This window comes from Athene noctua, chromosome 2 (assembly GCF_965140245.1).
Source record: "Athene noctua chromosome 2, bAthNoc1.hap1.1, whole genome shotgun sequence".
Lineage (NCBI taxonomy): Eukaryota > Metazoa > Chordata > Aves > Strigiformes > Strigidae > Athene > Athene noctua.
In genome coordinates, this window is record NC_134038.1 from 71,274,673 (window position 1) to 71,299,130 (window position 24,458).

Below are 24,458 nucleotides of genomic sequence, written 5' to 3' on the forward strand. Positions count from 1 at the left end.
TCACTGTTTCCTATGAATAGCAAGATCTTGGAGCTTGCCTTTGGTCCGAGTTCTTCTAAGGAAGTGAAGAGAGAAGGGTGCTTGTAAAGGCACATAGGCACAGCTTAATTTAGCAAGTATGAAAATATACTACAAGGCAGAAAAATGGCCCTTTATGTCCTCATAGCCAGTTCTTGCAGTACAGGTGGTCTCTCCATAAACCTCTCTGCCATGGGGTCTGAGACTCGTTTCCTCATAGAGCTCAAATCTTCCTCCAGTGTTGGATTCGCTGCTCTTGGTTCTACTCTGACTTCATCTATCCAGTGCAAGGGAAGGTCTCAGATCCCAAACCAATGAAATCACCAAGCTGAGTAGCCTTACGATCGAGTCCTTTCTCTGCTTTTCATACTGGTTATTTTGTCTCTTATTTCTTCACAGCACAATCTGGAATAGCATCAACCTTCCTGCAGATCCTCTCCCAGTATTACAGAAAGAAGCCCAGGGAGAGCATTACTCACACAGATTTGAATGTCACTCCATAAGAACTCCCACTGAATACCATAAGACAAAACTAAGAATAAACATATTATTTACTGGGTTTAGGAGTGTCAGAATTCAGTTGGAATTAACAGCCATTTGACTGCTTCATATTCGAGAATGTTTTACTTCATCAACATCTTGTCAAAGTTAAGAGTCCACAATGAAAAATGCATATACAAACATTAAATAACTAGGCTGAGTAATTTAATATAAAACTAAAAGTCCCCTATCTAGGGAGCTATCTGTCAAAGAGACTGAATTAATTTAAATTAATGGCACAATGCAGTGGAAAGGCAATCAGGATGCCGAGCGCTGTAGGCATCCTGAGCCAGGACATCTGGTGGGATTGCCCATGACTCTCCTCGCACAATTTTTGAAGCACCCAGGGGTGATGCACTTGACCTCAGGAGGGGATGGTGATACTCAGCTGGTCCTGGGTTGCACCTTCCCACTGACAGATCTCAGTCTCAGAGAAAGAGAACTCTTTTCACAGCATCCAGAGGTGCCAGGAAGAGGGAGAACTCTCTTGTAGGACAAGACCTTTTGGCTAGGACTGAATACATTGAATAAGACCCTTCTGGAAGTAGAAGGGTGAAGAAAAGGGAAGTTTCTATTATAAAACAAATATAATTGAAATGGAAATCTTCTCTCTGTTTAACCAGTTTAACTCCATATGGCAGCATAAAATAACTCAATATTATAGTCCTTATTTTTGCATATTTTCTTTTTCTTTTTTCCCCTCAATTCTCCAAGCTTGATAGGCCAGGAGACAGATGCTCTGCATTTTTATTGCAATACATAAATCTCAGTGAATAGTAAGAAAACTACAACATTAGCAAAAAAAAAAAAAAAAAGAAAAAGAAAGAGAAAAAAATTAGGAAGACAGTATTCTTAGGATAATTAAATGGCTTGGTTCCTTCCTAATGAACTGTACTTCTGGCTCTTTGCTCATTTGTACCCTGACAAGAAGCAAAGAATGTGTATCTGCCTAATAAGCGTTATCTTTTAACTGGTTATTAGTACTACAATACAAAAATAATATTCATGTTGAGCTACACAGCACTGTGTTTAGCCAGACCTGCTCTTAAGCTGGACTGGGTCTGCCCTGTCATATCAGAATGGGGGAATCATAGTTTGGAAGTGGCACTCCTTAAAAAGACACTAAACACTCGCTCTCTGCCCCAAATTCTTTGGGCTGTCAGGAATTTGCAGCTCTTTGCCAGAGCCCCAGAAGGAGCTGCTGGAGGCAGGGTGTCACAGACATACTCCATAACCTCAGCTGCAGCGACATTAATTTCTTCTATTTTTAATGTTGTGGGTGATGCAGCACTAGCCTGTTCTGCAGCCAAAGGGCTGAGACAGTCATGCTGACCCTATTAAAGGACCTTCCAGGCCAGGCTCCTGTGGTCACTGTGAAGGCTGATGCTAGGCATCCACGATTTGTGCCTGTGGGAGGAGGCTGGAGAGACTCAAATCTCAAAGGCTCAGCTCCCTCTGCCTGCTGGAGATCAGGAGTGGAGCAGAAGGAGCAGCAGCTTGTCTGTGCACTGTCAATAGCAGAGACCACACACGTTGTTGCAGGAATGAGGACAGAAGTTCACAGTGATCCTGTCTACCTTTAGGCACTTAACCAAAGCTCCTAATTCAGAAGAACATTTGCCTTCAGCTGACAATAGAAACAGACACATCCCAAGAGCCACTCAGTCCTTAAATGGACCAGGGTCTCTTAAGGGGTTGCCCTTTCAGTACTCCTTCTCTATGTTAACAGGAAGAGCCTGAGCTTAGGTACCTCTGAACTCCCAGAAGTTAGACAGACATGGGTCGATAGGACCTTTGAGGGACGAGAGAGACTGTGAGGATAAGAGCAGTGATTATGGCACCTGACACCCCAGCAGGCCCTGCCCACTCACCTCCTCCTATTGCCCTGAGCACCCCTGCAAAGGGTCCCTTTTGCAGGGACTCTTGTGTAACTGCAGCTCAGGATGTTTCACTTGCCCCAAGTAGCAGGTACAGGGAGTGCTAATCCCTTGTACCCAGGTACTACCTGGCCACAGCAGAAATGCTGTCCTGGATCAGGCCAGGGGCCACAGACACATTTCTGGGGAAGAAGGCAGAGCTGTGAAGAGCTTCCCACCGCTGCAGGGGGAGAGGTGCTGCTCATGGGTTCAGCATCGAGTGTGAGTGGCAAAGACAGGCAATACCTGCTCTGGCACAAAGTCTCTGAGAGGAAAGGTAACCCCTGAATACAATTTTAACTCGCCTGTACTGGGGTGAATTTCTTCCCTTTTGTGCCACTGGCATTTCATCTCCCTAAAACTGAATTCCTCATTCAGCTGTCCCCTCTGCAATCCCCCCAACCAAGTAACTATGACCCTTCATTTTCACTCATGCATTCACCTGCAGACCTCTGAATTAGCAAAGACTGGTGTCACAGGTGTTCAGCATCTTTCATGACCAAGATCTTTATTTGTTACACTTGTCAGGCCCGTCAATGAGTGTTCTATCTCACTGTGGGCAAGCATATTCCTTCCTGCCAGCATCAAAAGCATATCTATCTATTCAGCAATGCTCTACACCGAGCAACTGCCATGCTGTGGAAAAAGAAGACTGTGATCAGCACCATTTGTCTACATAATTGCACTTGTTACTGGACAATTGTTAGGTCAGAGGCTAACAGTTTTTATTTATAGTTTTTCCACATTCATCTGAATTGTCCTGCGCCTTCTTTCATAACAAAGACTGCGATACCAGTCAGCTTCGTAATGCAGAAAGTCTGCTAGAAATCTGAGTAAAAATATCCAAAACTAAATCCATTACTCTATTGAACAGAATTTTACATTAAGGAGATGGAGAGGCACCTCAGATTCAAGGTGCATTTCCAGGAAATCAGAAAGACCACATACATATTTAGCTTCTTTTCTCTTGATATTGTGTAACTTCTGTTTCTAGGAAATATATCGAATTCTGCTAATGGTATACATGGAATTATATATATGGAAAATAAAGATCTATACAATTTCAAGGTTAGCTTTCAATTAGCGCTTTATTAACACTACCAAACAGAACTCGAATATACTTGCCTGGATGCTACCTTGTCTTTAAAAGCTGAAACAAAAAAATATATGCCTCCTTTTTCAATGTCTGTATAATCTGGTTCTGAAATTCCCTAATTGAGAAAAAAAAATTGTTTTCTTTATGATAAGAATTCTGTTTATTTTCACAAAGAAAATGCATAGTATTTTGGGGTTTTTTGTTATGCTTATTAGATACAAAATTCAACATCTAAGTGTAACACACTTGTTGCCTTAGGCAAGCCACTATGTCACATCTCTAACACCTCAAGGGCTTCCAAATAATCATGCAAAGTAGAGCTGCTTGCTTCATTTTTCACTGTCCTTCAGGCAGCCTGGATAGAAATGAATGCATTATTTTTTTAATACCAGAATGCATTTTGCTCTTTAAAAAAACCCCCAAAAAACTAGATGTACTTTTTTCAGATTAAATATATATTTTTATTTTAAAATAGAATAATTTAGAATCAAACATGAAATTTTATCAATGTACTGCCAAACTTCTTAAATTCCATAACTTGATTTACATTAGATGTAAACAAAGTAGCAGTCAACCTAGTGCATGATATTCCTACAACAATGGAACAGGACTGATTATAGTGATCAGGGACTTTTCTCCCATCACCATCTTGACCATGGGAATTATGCTGCCAGTCAACAATACTGTAAGCAAGTAAGTAAATATGATGTAAAAGGAAATTACCCACTCTTGTTCAGATAATAACTTCCCAATCTAAATTATCAAACAAGTGAGGTCATCTAACATATTATTTACTGCTACACTGTGGCAGAAAATCTTTGCATACTTTAATGATATCAAGTGAGAAGAACCAACCCTTTTTCAGGAAACTAATTAAAAAATAAACACATGAAGGAAAGAGTGATGATTTAAATTGCGTTTCTTGCTTGCTTTTTCACATGGTAAGGCCATCAAATCGTCTCTCTTTTTTAAAAAAGTTCAAAGCAGACTGAGCTCTTTGAATCTTGTAGACATTTCCTTCAGTGTAGTAGTGATTTGTGTGGCCCTCTTCTGACCCCCTCTGGTTTTTTTCAACACTCTTTCTTAAAGCATGGACACCAAAATGAAGCCTTCTAGCATCAGTCTCACCAAAGTTAGACTCACAACCAAAGTAACAACCCCCATTCTACATAGGAAATTTTCTCACTGGAGTTGTTTATCTGATGTGACTCCTGAAATATTTCCCTCAAAGGTTAGGAGTCCTTACAACACAATTCCTCTTTCTCTCAATGAAGTTAGTATTCTTCAGCCTTAAATTCAGTATTTCGTTTTATATAGATGGACCGAGGTTACCAAGCAACCCAGGTTGCTTGCTATAGCAAGTGGCCTGGACTCTTTGTATCATTTAGAAATTTCATTGACAGTGATATTCTGTCAGCTTCCAGAGTGTCTGAAAAATGCTGAAAACATATGTCAAATTGTGAACCTTGTTGAAACCCACTACAAACACCTTCCCTCAATTATGAGTCCTTATGCTGAGTGCTTTCTGTGGATGTGCTAGTTTACCATGTGCTGTGTTGATGCTGTGTAGGGTTAATTTTGTATCCGAAAACTGAAGAGACTGAAGTAAACTCTAACAATTTGCTTGGGAATATTGTAGAGTCAAGGTAGCTAAAAGGTAGTACAAGCAGAGGTGAGGGATTTGGGTTCCAGTACTACTTAGTAGAAGAAGGAATTGACCCTGTGACTATTACAATTCTGTACTACAAAATAAAAGGAGATATGACCTCCACTACTTCTGTCTATCCTGTGAACCTGCCTATCCTTCTCCTTTGCTTTTGTAACATCTGCCTTGAAATAAAATGTTCTTATTTAAAATTGATTAATCTACCTAAACACAAATGGACTCTCTTTGCCACCCTTCAACCCCATCTCAAAATGAAACCCTCCCTTTTCTCCATTTAGATTGAATCACTATTTATTATTTATTTCCTGGGTTGATGAAGTGATAAATCAGGTGTGTGCACAGTCCTGATATGCTTAATGCCACAGAGATAGAGTGATTCAATTGTTCGGTTTGAATTAATTGTGTCAAATGGTGTCAGCTTCCTTACATTCTGCTTTTCATGGTAAACAGGACAGAGCTTCCAAACTGCATCTTAGAGACAAATCCAAGAAGGATTGAAGCTGTTGACTCTAGCCTGTCTTTTCTTTTAGCAAAATCCAAGTGAATGGTCAATTAAGTAGATGTGGAAGCTTCTATTGTTATACACATCTCTGACATGTTATGGTCCAGATAAGAAAGTGAACCACATAGAAGTGCAGATAATTAGAAGAGAGATCACTTAGTAACAAGTGATGTACTCAGTACATCTGCTTTCTGGGATGAGAGAAATCCAAGTCGTGACCCTGTGTTCCTTTCAGAGCCCATATAAGACTCAAAAGTTTTGCCATGTGCTTATAGCCAAAACACCTGAAAAGCAACCAAGCAAGCAATAAGAAGGAAGGAGGCTGGTTTTGCATGTGTAAAAACAATGGAAACAGGGGAAAGTCTTACAACTTCATCTGCTTGTGTAGAATCTGAAATTTCAGGTTGTCAATCTGTAGCTTCTAATAAATGCAATCCAAAGATTTTTGTTCCTGTATTTTTGCTAATTTATGTGAGCAGTTATTAAATGTTACATATTTTTATGTAATTTTTTCTTCTTTAATATGTAATAATACATTGGGAGTCTTTTATTTTGGAGACTTCTGGTAACTAAACTTGCTTAATTACGATATACAAGGTCATGAAATATTAGATACTGCATGACTTAAATTCAATGTGTTTTCTTTATCTTTGTCTCAGAAATATGCTGTGGCAAAAAGTGATGATGTCCTAAAATTTCATTACCTATCGTCCACAGGATAATCAAATATGATCGTCAAAGCTGAGTCAGCCTGTAACCAGGCACTGAGTTTCATAAAATCCATTGGGTACACTGAAGTGGAATATATTCCAGCAAGAAGCAAATAGCATAATATTTACAGTAGCTATATGAAATTGCAAAAAAAGATGAAGTGTGGTAGCAATATGAGAATCTTCACTGATATTTTGGTGGAGCAGTCTCTGGACATATAATATCCCTCACTTAAGAAGCTAGGATGAGTGGACTCCATTGTTTAGAAATAATTTTGTTTTAAAATGTAGTTTCTTATAAACATTATGAATAGGAAAACTTTAAGAAGTTCTGAAGTTCTCCATCAACAAGGCTTGAACAGAAAGGAGCTTTCTTTCCTGTTTCTTTTAGTAAGGATCCTCTTCCTCCCCCTTCCAAAACAAGTTGTTCTTTTTCCTCTCCACTTTTCCTGATCCTACTAGCCTTTCTAATACTCTTGCCTCTAACTGTAGAGGCTATCCTCAGACACTATCATTTCCAATGGTTTCCAAATTCTTCCAGCTTCCTTTTCCTAAGTCCAGTAAGAACTTTCAAATTGTTAAATACTTTTATTTTTATTTTTTATAAAATCTCTGCTATTTTTGAGATATACTGTCATTATATTTGTCTCAGAGTTTTCACCTTGGGCTTTATTCAGATTGGGAGGAGTATCAACTTGTAGGTTACTTTTAAAAGCTTAAAAAAACTTTGAAAAAAGTTTTCTCTTGTTCCTTTAGAAGCCAAGGATCAGACAACTTCCTCTTCCCATTTCCCAGTATAACCACAACAGATTCCAGGAAATCTAACAATTATGGAAGAAGAATAAAGTTTGAAGACCCTTTTCAAGACTTGAGTTCCCCCATTTTACATCAGTTTACCTTTGGGGTGGTATGTATCAAGCCTGGATAGACATGAAAAAGTTTAATGGCAGTCAGAGGTCTAAATTTTGGGGAATGCAGGAGAACTTGAGAAAAACAATGCAGAGTCAGTGGGAGAAAGTGAGACATGTATTGCTGCCATATAGATAATAAGTGTAGTTATGGAAACAAGTTGTATTAAAGGGTATTCTGGTATTCCTGCTGTACCAGGTGGACTGCACTGCATAAGGTACTGATTTAGATGCAGTGTTAGCAAATTCCTGATGTAATATAAGTTTGAGACTAAGCAGTTCAACATTTCAAAGAGTAAGTCAGGCAAAGGATGCACAGGAGACTAAGTGAGCAAAGGGGGCATATGAAGATGGGGTTTATATCCATGTGAATCCTGGAAAACTTTAGGGTCCCATTTACCACAATGAGTAACCTCTGGAGGGTTCCAAGAGGTAAAAGAAGAGCCCAGCTGCAAATGGATAAGTATTTCCTGACTCCAATGCCACACAATTCTAGTGACAGAAAAGAGGTTTTAACCATTTAACCTCTCCCATTTTGGGAGAAAGCCCCAAAACATCCGGAGATATGACTACAGTCCCACTAGCATTAGAACTGGAATAATAAGGTGAGCCAGTACTTCATCTCAGTTATATCTGTAATATTGATAGGTTTCAGTCTAGCTGGGAAAGATTAAGATCACTGTCATACTATTCAATTTGCACTCATATTCTGTTGGCCCAGAAAATGAATATGGTAGTCTGTATAATAAGTACAAGGATAAAATACTAGTCAGGAATACAGAGAAGAAAACAAAACTCAGAATGAAGAACTTACTTGTCAGAAGACCAGTGATATTTAGAAAACTGCTGCTGTTGGTCAGTTTTCACAGTCACTCTGCGGTCTCAAGGAAGATATCTAAAGGTGTTGAGTATGTTCTGAAAAGAAGAATAATCAAGGACTTAGTAATTATCAAATACTAAAAAATAAGTTGTCCAAAATAACTTCCTTTCCCATTTTATGGGGTTATTCATTCATAAAATATTTCTTTATTCCACCACTGAATCTTCAGAGAGTTTATGGGCTTCTACAAGTTGAACTGCTCAAATCAGGCTTCCTGGAGTGCACAGGGAATCAGAACAAGAAGAGCAATTACTGAATTTATTCTCTTGCATACCCACATTTCCAAGCTGTTCCAGTTGTGAGAGAACAGTGAAAATGAAAGCGGTCCTTTCTGGTTTAATAAAACAATATGCTGGAGTAAATGACTTTCCAAAACAGGCACATAAAGTCATGTCCCTAAGAGTCTTTCAAAATTGACTAGAGTTTGTTGACTATCTTTTAGGCTAGTTCATGCATTTAGCCTCCTTATCCTTATTTGTGATCTAATAGCTGAGTATGGCCCTTTGTACTCACGATGTTATTCCCTATTTCAAGTACAGCTTTGTAACTTCCAATTGTCCTTAACGTACAAGACAGTTGACTGAGTCAATGAGCCATCTCAGCTCTACAAATTGAAATCAAACTGAAAGACTGGGAGATGAGCAGCGCTTCCATCTATGCAGACTGTGGTGGGAGGAGATAGGGGAGTTGGGAATGAAGGAGTGAAGTTGAGCCTGGGAAAAAGAAGTGTTAGAGAGAAGGTGTTTTTAGTGTTATCTTTGTTTCTGACTATCCTCATTTATTTTTAATTGGCAATAAATAAAATTAATTTTCTCCAAGTCAAATCTGTTTTTTTTCCCATGATTGTAATTAGTGAGTTATCTCCTTGTCTGTATCTCAACTTGTAAAATTTTCTATCATATTTTCTCCCTGTGTTCTGCCGGGAAGGGGAAGTGAGAGAACAGACAGGTAGGGGGTCTGGCTGCTGGCCAAGGTCAACCCATCACAGCTATAAAATGTTTCCATCACTGATGTCTCCAAGACAAGTAGGACCAAGACTGGAATGGAAAAAAAAAAAAAGCCATACAAAGAAAACTCTGCCTATGATGCACAGGAATAAACAGAATTAGTAAGAAACAGAACTCCTTCTCACAGAAAACTAAGTTAACAGGGAATCTTCATACACCCCTAGCTCCTGTACTGTAGTGTAGCCACAAATTTGAAAGCAAGAACTTATGTTAACGATCAAAAAGTCAAATGACTCATACTCCATGAAAGGAGAGTGCTGAAAACTTTATTTAAAAAGATGCTTATGATATGATACTGAGGTCTCTTTGGCCCATTAAAGAATTTTTGACTGTGATTATTGAAATATAACACAGCAAGTGTTTTAAAGTCAGAGATGAGACTGATCAACTTGCAGTAATATATTTATTCTGTCAGCATTTCTTTTAGAAATAACTATTTAAAGTTCTTTTGCAGCTAGGTTTTAACAATCCTGAGGTGATTTATTTAATTCCAGATTTCACTAAGCTCCAGAACTCCATCTTAGCAACCATTATGATAGCAATAGCACATTTCAGCTACAAAAAAAATTGAAGGGCTATGCATCTCTATCTGATATTGAAGACTATGGGATGAAGTCTCAATTGAGTTAGTACAGCAAAGGATTAAGCATTTGTTTGGATCCCCTTGGTTTTGGTCAGGATATGCCTTACAGTGGCAAAATTAGCAAAACCCTCTCAGATAAAACTCATTGAATGAGCTCTTTCCTGAATGAGCTTCTTGTTAGAATTAATGTTCTGTTAAAATAATCAACAACCCACTAAAAAGATGGACTCCATGGGAAACATTCACACTGCCTTATATACTTGTTGTGAGAAATCTCTGGTATAACAAAACCTATAACAGTATAAATTGCCAGTAGAACTGAACGAATATTAAATTCTACCAACAGTCTCCTGTTTACAGCCTAAAACACTCTTGTAATTTAGCTGTGTTTTCATGGCTAAATAACTAAGGTCTTATGCCAGTACCCTGGGAAATCTATAAATACACAGTGAAATTAACTGTTAGTTGGGAAAGAGAGCTTGGAAGCAGCTTTATGAAAATGTCACCTAAATCCTCATCAACTGTCAAAAAAAGAAAATGGTATATAAGGAAATATTAGGAAAAGAACAGAAAACAGCAGAAGAAAACATGATAATACTGCCATAAAAGTCCATTACCCTCCTAACATTTTGAATATTGAATACAGTTCCAGTCATCTCATCTCCAAAATGACAGGATAGCAATAGAAGGATAAAGAAAAGGGTGACAGGATGATCAAAGGTATGTAATGGCTTCTGTACTAGGAAAGGAAAAAAAATGGCTTTATGATTTTCATATTGGAAGAGAGACAAATGAGTGAAAGAACTGTGACAGAGCCCCAGAAAATCATGAACAATACCAAGAAAGTGAATAAAGAATGCTTTTTCACTGTATTTCACAGCACAGGAAGCAGTCCCAATAAAATAAGCAGTTAGCAAGTTTAAAACATGAAACCCAAGAAAGGCTGCTTTCCACAAAGGTCATAATTAAATAGTGGAACTCATTGCCACAGGATACGGTGGATGCCACATACGTGTGTGGGCTTCAAAAAGCAATTCACTGCAGTGGTAAAAGAAGCATTGACCAGTCTGAATTTCACATAAAGATGCACAATATAAGCCTTCAGTTTAAGAAGCATTATGGAGTGCTGTGGGATGATACCAAGAGAAGTTATCCTTTGACATGATTTGAATACAGCTGTCACAATGTTCTCATTCATTTTGCTCTTTTATTACTTTCTTGGTGATCTCCTACAACATGCAGGTGTTAGAGAGTGTACTATGTCTCCGGATAGTGTGCAAGGAAGTTTTTGAGGACAGGAAATTCCTACTTTCCCTGATCTGCAACTTCACATCCTAGGGTAATTAGAATAAATTAAGGGGTTTATTTCTGGAGACGTTAGAAGGCCATCCATAGTTTTGGAAATAAAAAATAATATAATGATAATTATAATAATACTCTGTACAGATCTGCGATAAACTTTTAGTGTTTTTATACCTTACATAAATGAGCAAATAAGAATGGCTATACTAGGTGTGCAGGTTTAGCTCCTGCTGGGATCGGAGAGCACGTTGCCGTTGCCCCTCCCCCACCCGCGGCCGGTCAGGCTGGAAGTTAGGCACAGACCCGGGCTAAAGTGACAAGGAATTTAATACAACAGAGTGATAGAACAATCTGAACAACAACAGTAACAATGATAATAACAATAAACAGCAATAACAGTGAACGAGATAAAAGATATACAGAGAAATACCGCTAGCTGGTTTACGGACAAAGGATTCCCGCCACCGAGCCCACCAAAGAGCAAGGTGAAAAGGTTTCGCCCCTGGACCTGACGCCAGCATGGTATGAATAACCCGGCTGGAGATCCCTTCCCCCTCTCTCTCTGTTGGGAAGCTTAACCCTATCCTAGCTGAACCAGGACACTAGGTCAGACAGAAGATCACAGAATCACAGAATTATTCAGGTTGGAAAAGACCCTTGGGATCATCGAGTCCAACCATCAGCCCTACACTAGAAAGTTCTCCCCTACACCATATCCCTCAACATCTCATCCAAATGACCCTTAAACACACCGAGGGATGGTGACTCCACCACCTCCCTGGGCAGCCTATTCCACTGTCTGACCACTCTTTCTGTGAAAAATTTTTTCCTAATGTCCAGTCTGAACCTCCCCTGCTGCAGTTTAATCTGTCTACCTAAACCAGTATCCCATCTACAATCAAAGTGGCCAAAATACAAAGTTATCTTTGGCTAGCATGACATATCCAGCTTTCAGGATATTGTACACTTTAGAAAGCCATTTCGTCCTGAATATTGAGTATGCACTATGAAAGGAAGAGTTCTGGAGGAAAATCCTCCTCAGGCCCAAGTCCTAGTTCACTTCCCAGCTACCAGGATCACATTAAACTGCCCCATCCCTCCTCACACATGCTGTTTTTCACTGAAAAATAACACAGGCAGGTAGCAAGAGGGAATAGCGATAGCAACCAAGGTTAGTGATCTGGGCAATCAAGACTCTGGACACGTGTGCCCCACGGCTTAGTTGTTGCCTGCACAATCAGAGATCTAGTCAACAAAAGCTAGTCAGAACTTTTTCATCGTAGTGTTCTAAAAGTATTTCCTGAACACAACCTTTTATCTCATGGGGGGAATCAGTCAACCCATGGTGGGACTGGCAAGCCCTTCACTTGTAGCATGACAATGAGCAGGGTAAAGTCTTTTATGAAACAGCATCAGATGAACACAAGGTGATACAGAGCTGAAGCAACCTTGTTTATTCAGTAAAAATAATTGTATGTTATCACTGCAATAAATGGAAAATGACAGTTCCACATATCCTCTGTCTATGCATTTGTCTGGAAAAATCTCTCTCTATTCCTTCGTCATAAGTTAGATTAAACAGTTAAAATGAAGATCACTAACTACACAAAAAAGACTCTTTTCCTCTTGTTTTGAGGTGAGAAAAGGCAGTATCATTACTTATTTCCATAAAATGAGAGTTTTGTTTATCAATCCCTTTAATCTTTAGTAGCAATTGGATGCCAAGCCTGAGGCTGCTTAGAAAACCCTATCTTAAAGCCTGCCTGCCTAAGTAGGCTGCACTATTTGAACTTAAAATGGAATGCAAGTCCCTCTGCATATATGTTTATATCAATCTGAAATCACATATTTGGACTAAATTTAAGCCAATTCCTAAGAGCCTTGCCCAAAAAAGGGAAACTAGGACGAAGAGATAATTCAAAAAAAGCTACTTCTAACTACCCACATTAGAACAGTGACTGCTCTTGAAATTCATACTCTATACAGAAAAATGTCAGCCATTCAAAACTGATGGGAAAAATTAAAGTTTGTGTCCAAAAAAGTGTGTCTGCATAACTTTCTTCAAAATTTACCTAAATTAACATGAAATCATTATCCTGGCGCAGCCAAAAGACTTTCTTATGCAGGCACGTACTTACCCTGATGCCTCTCAACTCAATAAGGGTTACCATTCAGGTTAACCACGCAAATCAGAACACGTTCCAGTGGCACAGAAACAAACTGCCACAAGCCCCAGGATGTTACTGTGTTTACGCTGGTATTTCAGCTAGCAGAGTTGTTTTGGTCTAGGGCAAGATATCCAAGTTCCTGACAGGCTGGCAAATTCCCCAGTAAAAATATGTTGTGGGTTTTTTTGTTTTGTTTTTTTTTTTTTTTTTTGGTGTGTGTGGGTTTTTTTGTTGTTGTTGTTTTTTTTTTTCTTTTTTCTGGGAACAGGAAACAACAAAAACTTTTCCAGGGAGATTTTACTACCAGGGCATGAGGTGCTGCTGCTGTGGCTGGAGTGCAGACCAAGGAATGCTTTGCTTGTGGAGAACAGTACACCCATATTTCTGAGTTGATTAAGAAAACACTAGCTGCAGGTGTGACCACAATAGACCACACTGTCTCAATTGCTTTTATAGCACTTTACTGCTTTCTCTCCTGGAGAACATCTGAAAAATTAAACTTCGCAGTGTATAAAAGATCCCAAGTCAACTGAAATCCCTGTGGAGACAATGAAGCAACTAAAGGGCACCTGCAAACTATGGCTTAGTCTGCTGGACATGCTAGTCCCCCCACATGTTATTCTCACCCACCTGCCTACACTTAACCTTGGCAAAAAAGTAGCTTTTTGTTGTAGTTTGTACCAGGCCTAGAAGTGATATGAACTACAGTATGCCTACAGGTCTTCCCCTCCTGCTATGAGAATTGACATTAAATCTACTAGACCAGCAGCACTGCAATAAACATACCTCAGATAACACTGGTGTGCCAACAGCTCCTCTGATAGTCCTGACCTTATTTTTCAATGGAAAACAGAAGTAATCAAAGAAATAATGAAATTAATAGGAATAAGTTAAATGGTAAAAAAAAAATAATATTTTGATAGCTTAATTCTTTGCATTGGGTGTAGGTGTCAAAGTGTTGGCAGTGGGGGCCTGCAGGTGTGGTCTCTGTGAGAAGTCAAGCTGGTGACACCTCTGGGAAACATATTTAAGAAAGGGCAGAAAATGCCACACAGGCAGAGGAGGAGGGAAAAAAAGATGAGTGAGAAACAACAGAGAAAGCACCAAAGTCAGAGGAGGAGGAGGTGCTCCAGGCACTGGGGCAGATATCCCCTGTAGCCTGTGGAGGACCCCACACTGAAGCAGACAGATATTTCCTGAAGGATTAGGGCCCATGGGAGACAGCCCAGGCTGGAGCAGGGTAGAAGAGTAAGAGGGAAGGAGCAGCAGGGCAAAACTGCTTTGAACTGACCATAACCCTCATCACTCCTTCACTGCTGCAGGGCCGGGGGAGGGAGTTGGCTGTGAAAGAATGAAGTTGAGCCTGGGAAAGGGAGGAGGAAAAGTGTTGTTTTAAAATTTGTCTTCGTGTTTCTCACTGCCTGAATCTATTTTAATTGGCAGTAAATTAAATTAATTTTCCCCAAGTTGAGTCTGTTTTGCCTGTGACAGCAACTGGCAAATGATTTCCTCGTCTTTATCTTGACTCGAGCTTTTTCATCCTATTTTGTCCCCCTGTCCTCCTGAGGAGGGGGATTGCGAGAGAAGCTGGGTGGGTGCTTGGCCACTGGCCAAGGTCAACACACCACATCCTTGGAGCAGGCAATAGATTTATGTTACTTTGCTTTCAGTGAAAATGTCCATACTGGGTTTTCTGCACCTTATTTATATACATGAATTCTATACCTTCAGTTAACTTAATCTGAACTGCTCTGAGCAATCCTTATACAGGCAAGGAATGACTCTGTTCTAAGAGAGCATGAGGGTGCAACACTACTTTCCTACTACATCCATTGTAGCTAGTTTGTAAATGCATTATCCAACCCTATTTTCTGCTTTCAAATTGTTAATGAGCAGATTTCTGCCAATGCATTTGTTAATTTTGCACTGAATTATTTGGACAAAGCATTTTTAGCATGTGGGTTGCTTGTCAGTTGTTTGCTATTGGCTACGCATTGTTAATAGTTGTTTTGACTTCTGCCTTATGTGCCTTATGATGCAGGAAGAACAATATTGCTCATGAATGGCCACCTCACAGTAACGATAATGTTTCTGCTTACTGAACAGAGGAAAACAACTTTCCAAAAAGACACAGGTGAATAAGGAATGACTGAATAACAAACAGCAAATAGCTACCATGTCAGTTTGCACCTGGATATTGTTTGTGTGTGAGTGCAAAATATTCAGCAAAGCACTTCCTCACACATGTAAGTAAATATTTTTCAATTCTTCATTAAAAGAATTGAAATGTCATCAAACCAAACAGCTGTTTAGATCTAACAGATGTTTTTGTCAAATGTTATGGCATTAGTGAATCAGTTTAATCTATAAGAAAACAAGTTTGCTGTGACCAACATGTAATCTGTAATGCAAAGGTTGCCATATTACTGAAGGAGTTTTGAGTGAAAGAGCTATGGAAACAACCAATTAGAATTGTTATATTTGCTGGAAGTTTGGACAGCCACCTGGAATGATTTCATTTACTTTAAGCAAACCCAAGGGCATTGTTTTTTCTGATTTTCCTTAAAACCTCTGTGACACCTGAAAAGACCACATCTGGTAGGGTCAATGCTTTTTCTTTGCCCTTCCAATACCACACACAACACTTTTTATGCCCCAAAGGCCTTTGACATTGCATTACAGTGGATCAACCCCCTCTAATATGCTGGGAAGGAAAAAAAGCACACTCCCCAAGAGAGGGGAAGCGGGACAATCTGCCCTAAGGCTCCTCTATTGTTATTTCATTTAGAGAGACAGGCAATACCACAGTATCTATGATAAGAGAGTAAAAAACTTCAAGTCCCCTCAGTTGTTTCCTCCTTAATTCGATACTGATTGTTCAGTTGGTCCCAACCATCCATAAAACACTTAGATTTTTCATGGCTGCTGTGCTAGAGAAATCTCGTGTCTGTTTGTGATGTGCTGTTATTCTACTTGGAGAAATACCCCAAAATCAGTAAGCACGTGAGCAATCATAGACAGTAGACACAGTGCTTCTTCATCCAGCAACAAGCTGGTTTTTTATTGAAGGTTATCCTGATGTTTCAGGAAGCAAGATTCATGCTTAAACTTTTCTAATTGCTTCAGCTTAGTTTCATAAGGACATGTGCAACACAGATACATGTGAAGAACATTACACAGTTCAGTAAGTGTTGCTTTGGGGAGGATGAACAAAAGAGTGTGGTGGTCAGCACAGTATTCTTGTTCGCCAAGCTTGGACTGACATCTAGGGAAAACTGTGCAGATAACAAAGAATAAAGGTTGTTTCATTGGCACACTGTGTAGGAGAGAACCTCTTCTCTATGCAGTAGACACTGATCAGTAGTGGTTAAGACCGGAGACCGTGTCTAGTTAATATGCCATCTCAACTTAGAAAATACTAGTATTTTTATTGTACTATATTGCTCAGTAGAAATATTAAGCACTTCCAGAGTTATCATTCTCTTCTGCAGTAAGTGTCAAAATCCTTTACTAGTTGAGAAGTGGTATTAGCAGACTGTACAAAGAGGCTGAGCAACCTGCCTCAGGACTTGCTATGACAGTGGTAGAACTAGAAATAAAAGTCATGTCAACTATTCTAGATGCTATGCAAGTTCCATCACTGCAGACAGGCTTAGACAGATGACACATCTCTAACAGGTAAGGGCAGAGAAATGGCATAACTTGTCTCATGTCACCTAAGTGAGGCTTACTTAACCTTCATGGTATTGCATTACCTGCTAAACTGCTCTACCTCTGAAATTAGCTAAGGCTAATGAAATGGTGATGCTATCAGAAAGCAACTGAGAAGAAAAGTCTCACTGTAAATTGCTGAAAGTTGTTGCTTACATCACAAAAATGACACCCATTAAGTAACCGCTCTCCAGCAAAGAGAAACCGATCAAACATAACATGAACAGACCAATTTGTACAGAGAACTAACTGTACAGGAGATATAAGTATACTAGGAAGAAAAATTGTTAACATAGTATCAATTTAATCAACTATTTTTATTCCAGGATTAGAATGAATGGATACATACCATAAGAGTCTGTGAGCACAATCCCATTTCATTTATATATTCTAATGTAAGGCCATTGATTTAAAAGAATGTAAGATGTTCAGGGACATCCTTGAAACCATTGGCATGATTAAGATGAGAAAGATTTCACTTAATATGGTCAGCTGGCATCCCTGATGCATATCACACATAACCAATTATACTGTTATGTTTTCCTTACTCAGCACTGCAATACTTAAAATGTAATTTCTTCCATTCAAGTATTAGTATTGACCTCTGTCTACATTAACTATTTTCAGTTAAACAGTGTGAAAAAAACCATCTTTTCAGCTATGGTTTTAGTTAAATAACTCAGCTGAAAACTACAAGAATAATTCTTATGCAATTTCCTTATTCCACATATGAAAATGATTGGCAGTAATCTACTTTATTCAAACAGTGATCTCCCATAGTTTTCCAACAAAATACAAATGGAAACAAATAATTTTGATCAATCTTCAGCTTATACACACAATAAATAGCATATTGCAATCAGTAAGCAAATCTGTAAGGGTACAGTTTATAACAGCAGGTCATTTGCTTGTACTTCAATTTAGATCTCAATTTTCTCATATTGGCTTAGTAATTTTACCTGCTATGTTTCCCAGAACACTGTGGTGTACCCTATTGTCATGGGCAATTTGGCCATGCAGAAGCACAGTTTGGTTTCCGTAATTTAACTTGCATGCAGAAGTCCACCTTACCCTTCCTTATGCCAAAAGGAAAGCCAAGGTTGTTTTTGTTGCTTACAGATTATGACCTTCTTATGCAAAGATCAGTGCAGTCCTCTCTGATCACTAAATGTAATGTCCCACAGAGTATGTGGTGCAGAATCACACGTGGTTTGTAAATCCCTGACTATGAGCCTAAACTACTCCCTTCCCACCTGTATCCCACTTTTCAACAGCAAAGCTGTTGGGTTTTTGTTAGTGTATGAAAATGGAATTCCTCTTAGAAATTATGCTTCCTTTGCTTTCCATGTCTCTATCTCCTCTAAAAAGAAAACAGACAAAAAAGAAAAGGTAACAGGCAGAAAAATGGCTCTACAGAAGGCAAGAAGGTCAGAGACAGTGAACTATGGAATTACTGCTGGCCAGCTCCTGCTTTCCAGCTCCAGGGTTAGTCTGTCTATAAGATAAGGAAGCACAGTCTGTTCCATCAGTCAGATCATTACCAAAACCACTGAATAGTTGGGGGAATTGAAAGGTTGCATACTGAAAGGGCTCAGTTGATGATTTCAAGCCCAGGCACTCCTGGGAAAATCTGGAAGATAAGCAGGGGCTCAGCAAAGTTGAGGAAGTCTAAAAAATGTTGTGAGGGCTGAGCTGAGGGGTGTGCAGTATAGGCAACTGGTGGTTCAGGGGGTGAAAGACAACTCAGCTCTCAGTGAAGATGCTGAACGGTGGCCTGTTTATGGCTCAAGGGCCGGGAAACACTGTGCCTTGGTGCAGCTTAAACCCACTGGTGCTCATTGCCGCTGTACTTCAGGAGAGCAGAGCGCTACTCTGGCACAACATATGCTGATGCCGGCAAAAGGTTAAGCCCATAGATCAAATTTTTTTTTTATACCCTTAGTTGTGTAGTTTGTATAGTTAGTAGGACTTTGCTTATGTCTAGCAGACACAGTAATAGTTTACCTGCACTTTGTTCCACTTTTCAAGGAGGTACAATGAGGCCTAGGGGAAATCTGACCCTTTCTGCACCAATATGCCACCATTAAACCTGACATCTTTGTATTTACAGCTTCAATAGCATCACAGGATACGGACTGAGACAGATGCTCAATTTTTTTATGAGCACCCATTGCAGTAAAAGTGAAAACGCTTCAGAAACATAAAAGTTATTTGAAACACTACAGTATTTATAATGAAAAGAGATGTAAGTAACTATAAATATTGAAGTGTCTTAAATAAAGATTAATTAAGAACTAGGCAGGAAGCTGCCTTTTCTTTTTAAGCAATAAATTTTTAATTGCAAAGTACACTTTAGTAACAAATTGGTGCTTAATGGAGATATAGAAGGAGAAAACTGAAGGTCAGGGATAATGATCAGGTACCTGCATATGTATCTGCACATAGAACATGGTATTATACTTGAGCAAATATCAAAAAAATTGTTAAAATATACTAATTTCTATAAAATGTTAAGTTCTTTTAAAGTATTTACCATCCTTTTTATTTGCATGAGTTCATGATCATACTCAAGAAAAGAATACAGACTGCAAATACCTACTCTGGAAATTTTTTTGTGACCACCATGCCATTGATTAGGAAAATAGGGAACAAACAGAAAAAGTGCTTCTTTGAAGAGGTGAAAACATCTAATTTTAACTACATGGAAGAAGCCACATCTACGGAGCATGAACATAAGCAAAAAGACTCAGTTTTCCAGTAACTGGGTTATAAATAACGTTGTTAGCCATCTGAAGATAGATATGAGCATTTGATGTATGATGTCATGGCCTATTTTAAGGCGTTCTCTACCTGTTTGAAAAGAAAGGTAATTCTTCTCTGGTCTTTTAAAATAAACAGAAACCAGAAAGGCACCATGAGTTCAGATATTCTCAGCTACTTGAAGAACTTGGAAAAACTGGCTTTGGAATGCATAGGCAAGGCATACTTTGTTTTTGTTTTAAAATAGTGCTTTGGTTTGTTTTGTTGACTCACACTTTCCCTGTTGAGTGAGCTTATTTTATCTATATGTGTAACTGTGCACATAGAGCTTTACACATAAGTTAGGATTCACCCAGGTTCACAATGCTCAATTTCAAGTATTGGGTACTAAGCTGAAGAAGTAGCATTTTATAGATACCATGCAGCAAATTAAAGATAATTCCTGCAATATTAGTTGCATAAAGGCAATTCTGAAGTGCAGTTTTATAACTGGATGAACAGAACCAAAAACAAAAATCAAACTGCAAGAAGAATCTTACCTGAACTGAAACCTAGCTCTTGATACAAAATACATGGATCAGGCTGAAACCTTGCAGTCTCCCTTCATATGAGTGAGGTTACCTAGCATACATAGAAAAAATCTCTTTCATATATTCTTGCTTGCCCTTTGTACATTCAAATCTAAGGACATAAGAATGATAAAAATAAAGGCCTAGAGAAAGCATCATAGAGTTTCCCCAAGTTACTCTCTTGGTGGGATGTTCAAGAGAAAGGAAACTTATTATTTTCACTGTTGTTTGAATTCCCTAGATGCAACCTTTCAAACTTATCTTAGGCCACCTGCAGTAGGAGATTGCTATGATTTTTGGGTACTGACTACCCTCGTCCTGCTCCTCCCCTCCAATTTTTTATTCTGTTTACAGTGGAGCTTAGCTTTCCTCCTAGCCACTTGCCAATAAGCTGAAACTGAGAAATGAATACAAGCAAGGAAGGGTGGTTTTGCTTTTGTCAACTTTTTGGTCTCACTTGAAATGTTTTATTATCTTGTCTTGGGAATGAAGTTCCTAACCAGAAAAACAGCAGCATCAGAGAATATATCTTCTCTCTCTGGTATTAGCATAGCAGATACCACTATAGTTAGTATAAACTCTTAGCTTCCTGCACTGCAGTTGTACCACCTTGTCTTTTTCTGGTGCTCAAGCACTGGTACTTCTTATGTTAATAATAGAGCATCAGGAATATCCTCTATGCAGTACTGTCCTGTGACAGAAGCAGCAACCAACCTCCTTCTCTGCAAACATAAAAAATTCCTAGTGAACCCTAAACCAGAGAGTATTGAAGTGATGCACTGAAGTGAGAGAGTCAAAACCAGACAAAGTGTACAGTTAAATACAAGAGATTTTGAACTGCATGGTCAAGACACATCTGAACACACTGGGTCACTCTCAACTGGCATAAAAACTTTAAGACCATTAATCTCAGAGCTACACTGGTTCTCCCCTTGTTAGTGATATAGCACAAGTCAGAAAGAATTCAGTGCTGTGCTCCACCTTGTTAAGCTTTGGTGGTTTGCATTTTTCATAAACCAAGTTGAGAAAACAACCATGATGCATTACTAGCATTTTACAAGCTGTCCACTTAGAGAACCTGGGCAACTCAGCCGGCGTGTAGCCTAGGAGCTGCTCTGCCTTTCCACAGCGTGACCTCTGCATGCTGGCAGGACAATCTTGGGTAGCCTCCACAGCCTCTCCCCAGTTGTACATATGCTGTGGATCAAACAATGCCCTTAGCCTCCCCAGGATTTACTGAGGCAGCTTTCTGAACACAAAGGGACACACTTCCCTGAGGAAATTATAAAATCTTCTAAACATTTCAAAACATTAAAAAGAAATGCAGGGAAAAATAAGAATATTTTTTTAACAATTCTGAGCACTGATTTTCCTGGTAGGTATATTGAGGCTGCTGTGATTTAACTCCAGACAGCAATTAAGCACCACAGAGCTGTTCGCTTACTGTCCCTTCACAGTGGGATGAAGGAGAGAATTGGGGAAAAAAAAAAAGTTAAATATGTGCGTTGAGATAAAGACAGCTTAATAGGACATAAAACAAAGGGGAAATAATAATAATAATAATAGAATATATAAAACAAGTGATGCACAATACAATTGCTCACCACCCGCTGACTGATGCCCAGCCAATCCTCAAGTCACGGTACCCCCCAGCTAACTCCCCCCAGTTTATACACTGGGCATGATGTCATATGGTATGGATATCCCTTTGGCTCGTTTGGGTCAGCTGTCCTTGCTGTGTCCCCTCCCAGTCTTTTATGAACTCCCAGCCTCCACTGGCAGGGCTGTATGAAAAGCTGAAAAGTCCTTGACAATATAAACACTGCTTAGCAACAAGTAAAACATCAGTGTGTTATCAACATTTTTTCATCCTAAATCCAAAACACAGCACTATACCAGCCACTAGGAAGAAAATTAACTTTATTCCAGCTGAAACAAGGACAAGGTATAGACTACATTCTCAAATGCTTCTTCAGCTGTAGTGATCTTTCTTTTAAACACTGTCTATTAAAAATGTTCATGTTCTGTGATAAAGACTATCTTTCACTGTCTATAAATTTGCTTATGTACAGAATAGACCATAGTCTTGGGTAGATCAATGAGAAACAAATCCAAGTGAATTTGACATCATCTGTAAGATGAGGCTCTATTTTACTGTAGTAAATTTATTCAATTCACTCCAATTTATTTTTTTTCTCATAACAAACATTTGAAGAAGCCATGATGACCCCTATTTTCCTCAACATTTTGTAGGTGTAAGTTCTGATAGAGATTTTAGGGATGCTTAATACAAACAGAAATTAATATTAATGGCGCTGATCATTGGAACAAGGCATTTATTGATTACAGTAAGAGTTTAATCTGTTTAGTTTTGCTAGATATACAAGATCAAGAAAGAATGATCAGAAATGCATCTATGCCAAGCTAGATTTGGAAATAAACATCACTGCTGGCAAATAAAACCACAGTGCCTTTCAGTAAAATTCATAAAGGTCATTTTGGTTGCCTAATATAGTGATTTGATACCAACATAACTCCATTTATTTCAACAGAGCTGTAAATGCTGGGCTTACCTCTCCACAGAGGAATACATTTTCTACCAAGGATTTGCCACTGAAGCCCATAATTGCATGGTGCCATACCAGTCTAGCTGAGTGCAGAATCAGGACATGCGTGTATTTTGACCTCCAGAGCCGTGGTCCTCAACTTGCCCACACATCTCCTAGACACTAACTGACATTTCCTGGGATTTCAACTAATGATCAAATCTGGCTAACAGAAATAAAAATACAGAGGTTCTTTTCTATACACCTGTAATTTGTCTACAGCACAAATGAGACAAGCACGTCCCTTATCATTGATCTTTTTCTATGATTTGAGCAATGAATGTGTTGAGGCACTGCTGTAAACAGGGTGGGAATGCTACTGCTGTGCATCAGGAGTAAAACAAATAAGACAAGACAGTAAAAAAAGATGCTTTCTTGCTGAAACAGACCAAATCACAGCATGGAACTTTATTACAGAATCTGACAGCAAAGAACTAATTTGCTTCTTTGAATGATGCAGATTCAATCAATAAATCTCCAGCCATCAGAGTAAATCCTTTAGGAAGACAAACCAAACCAGAAAATCAGAATTCACTCTTCTTCCCACAGAACATTTGAAACATTTAACTTTTTCACTGCGGTACCTTGTTTCTAAGGTATTGAGTCCATACCAAAGTCATGCTTAATGTCATTGTATAAGCATATCACTGTTCCCATGCTCCCATTCTTTAAAAAAATACTTCAGTAAATTAAAAAGTTAATAAAGTTTCAGTGAACTATTTCTGCACAACTTCCATTCTACCAGATTCTTCAGTATGTGCCTTGCTCACTAACGTCAAGCCAAAGCTGAATATATATGTTTAAAACTATGGTAGATCAGGGATTAAACCATATAACCCGTATCCATAGTCTTACATACTCTGTGGCTTTTCTGCATCCCTTATTTTATTGGAAGAGAAATGCAGCAATGCTCTACTCTCTGGAACTTTGACATTTGCTCATCAGCTGAAGGTGGCGTTAAAACTACAGGTTGCTATATAATTATAAATTAAAAAAAGGAAGACCAGCAGCAAGACCTTCTAGGTCTTCTTTCTTTTGAGACTGAACGCAGGTTTCATTTTTGGCTTGTTTACCAATGTAGTAATTTCCTTAATTTGCTCCATGTTTTGTACTTTCATATTGTCATGACATACTTACAGATGGTCTTGGAGAAGGACAGAGGAAAGAAGCTTCTGGTAGGGTTGTGGTCAGACCAGGGTAAAAACCTGGCTAGTGTTTATGATACTTGCATAATCATGAGGGAAGTAGAGTGCAGCAGAAAGATCTACACTTTTCCTGAAGGGCTCCTGTTTTCTATGTTTTTCTTTCTTCATGCACAAGATGGAGGCTGACTGAAATTTTGGACTGAGTGGAAAATTTTGTGTCTTCTAAGTCCTTGCATGGATGAGAACAACAGGAAGAGAACATGAGAATTTGAATCTTCTTTACTTTCTATCTGAGAAATTAGTAAGATCTTTATGAAGTAAAGCAGAAGAAGAGAAAGAAAGGATGGAAGGGAGAGTAGCCTTTAAGGAAG

At 38.8% G+C, this 24,458-nt stretch overlaps 1 protein-coding gene across 1 annotated transcript in view; it reads right to left on the reverse strand.

Moving 5' to 3' along the window:
* LOC141957617 (poly(rC)-binding protein 3-like) overlaps positions 1-24,458 on the reverse strand; it is a 543,962-nt gene that overhangs the window by 185,809 nt on the left and 333,695 nt on the right. Inside the window, exon 3 of the mRNA XM_074899407.1 lies at positions 8,171-8,271. The gene's annotated coding sequence lies outside the window, so the exon portion shown is untranslated. The remainder of the gene's footprint in view (positions 1-8,170; positions 8,272-24,458) is intronic.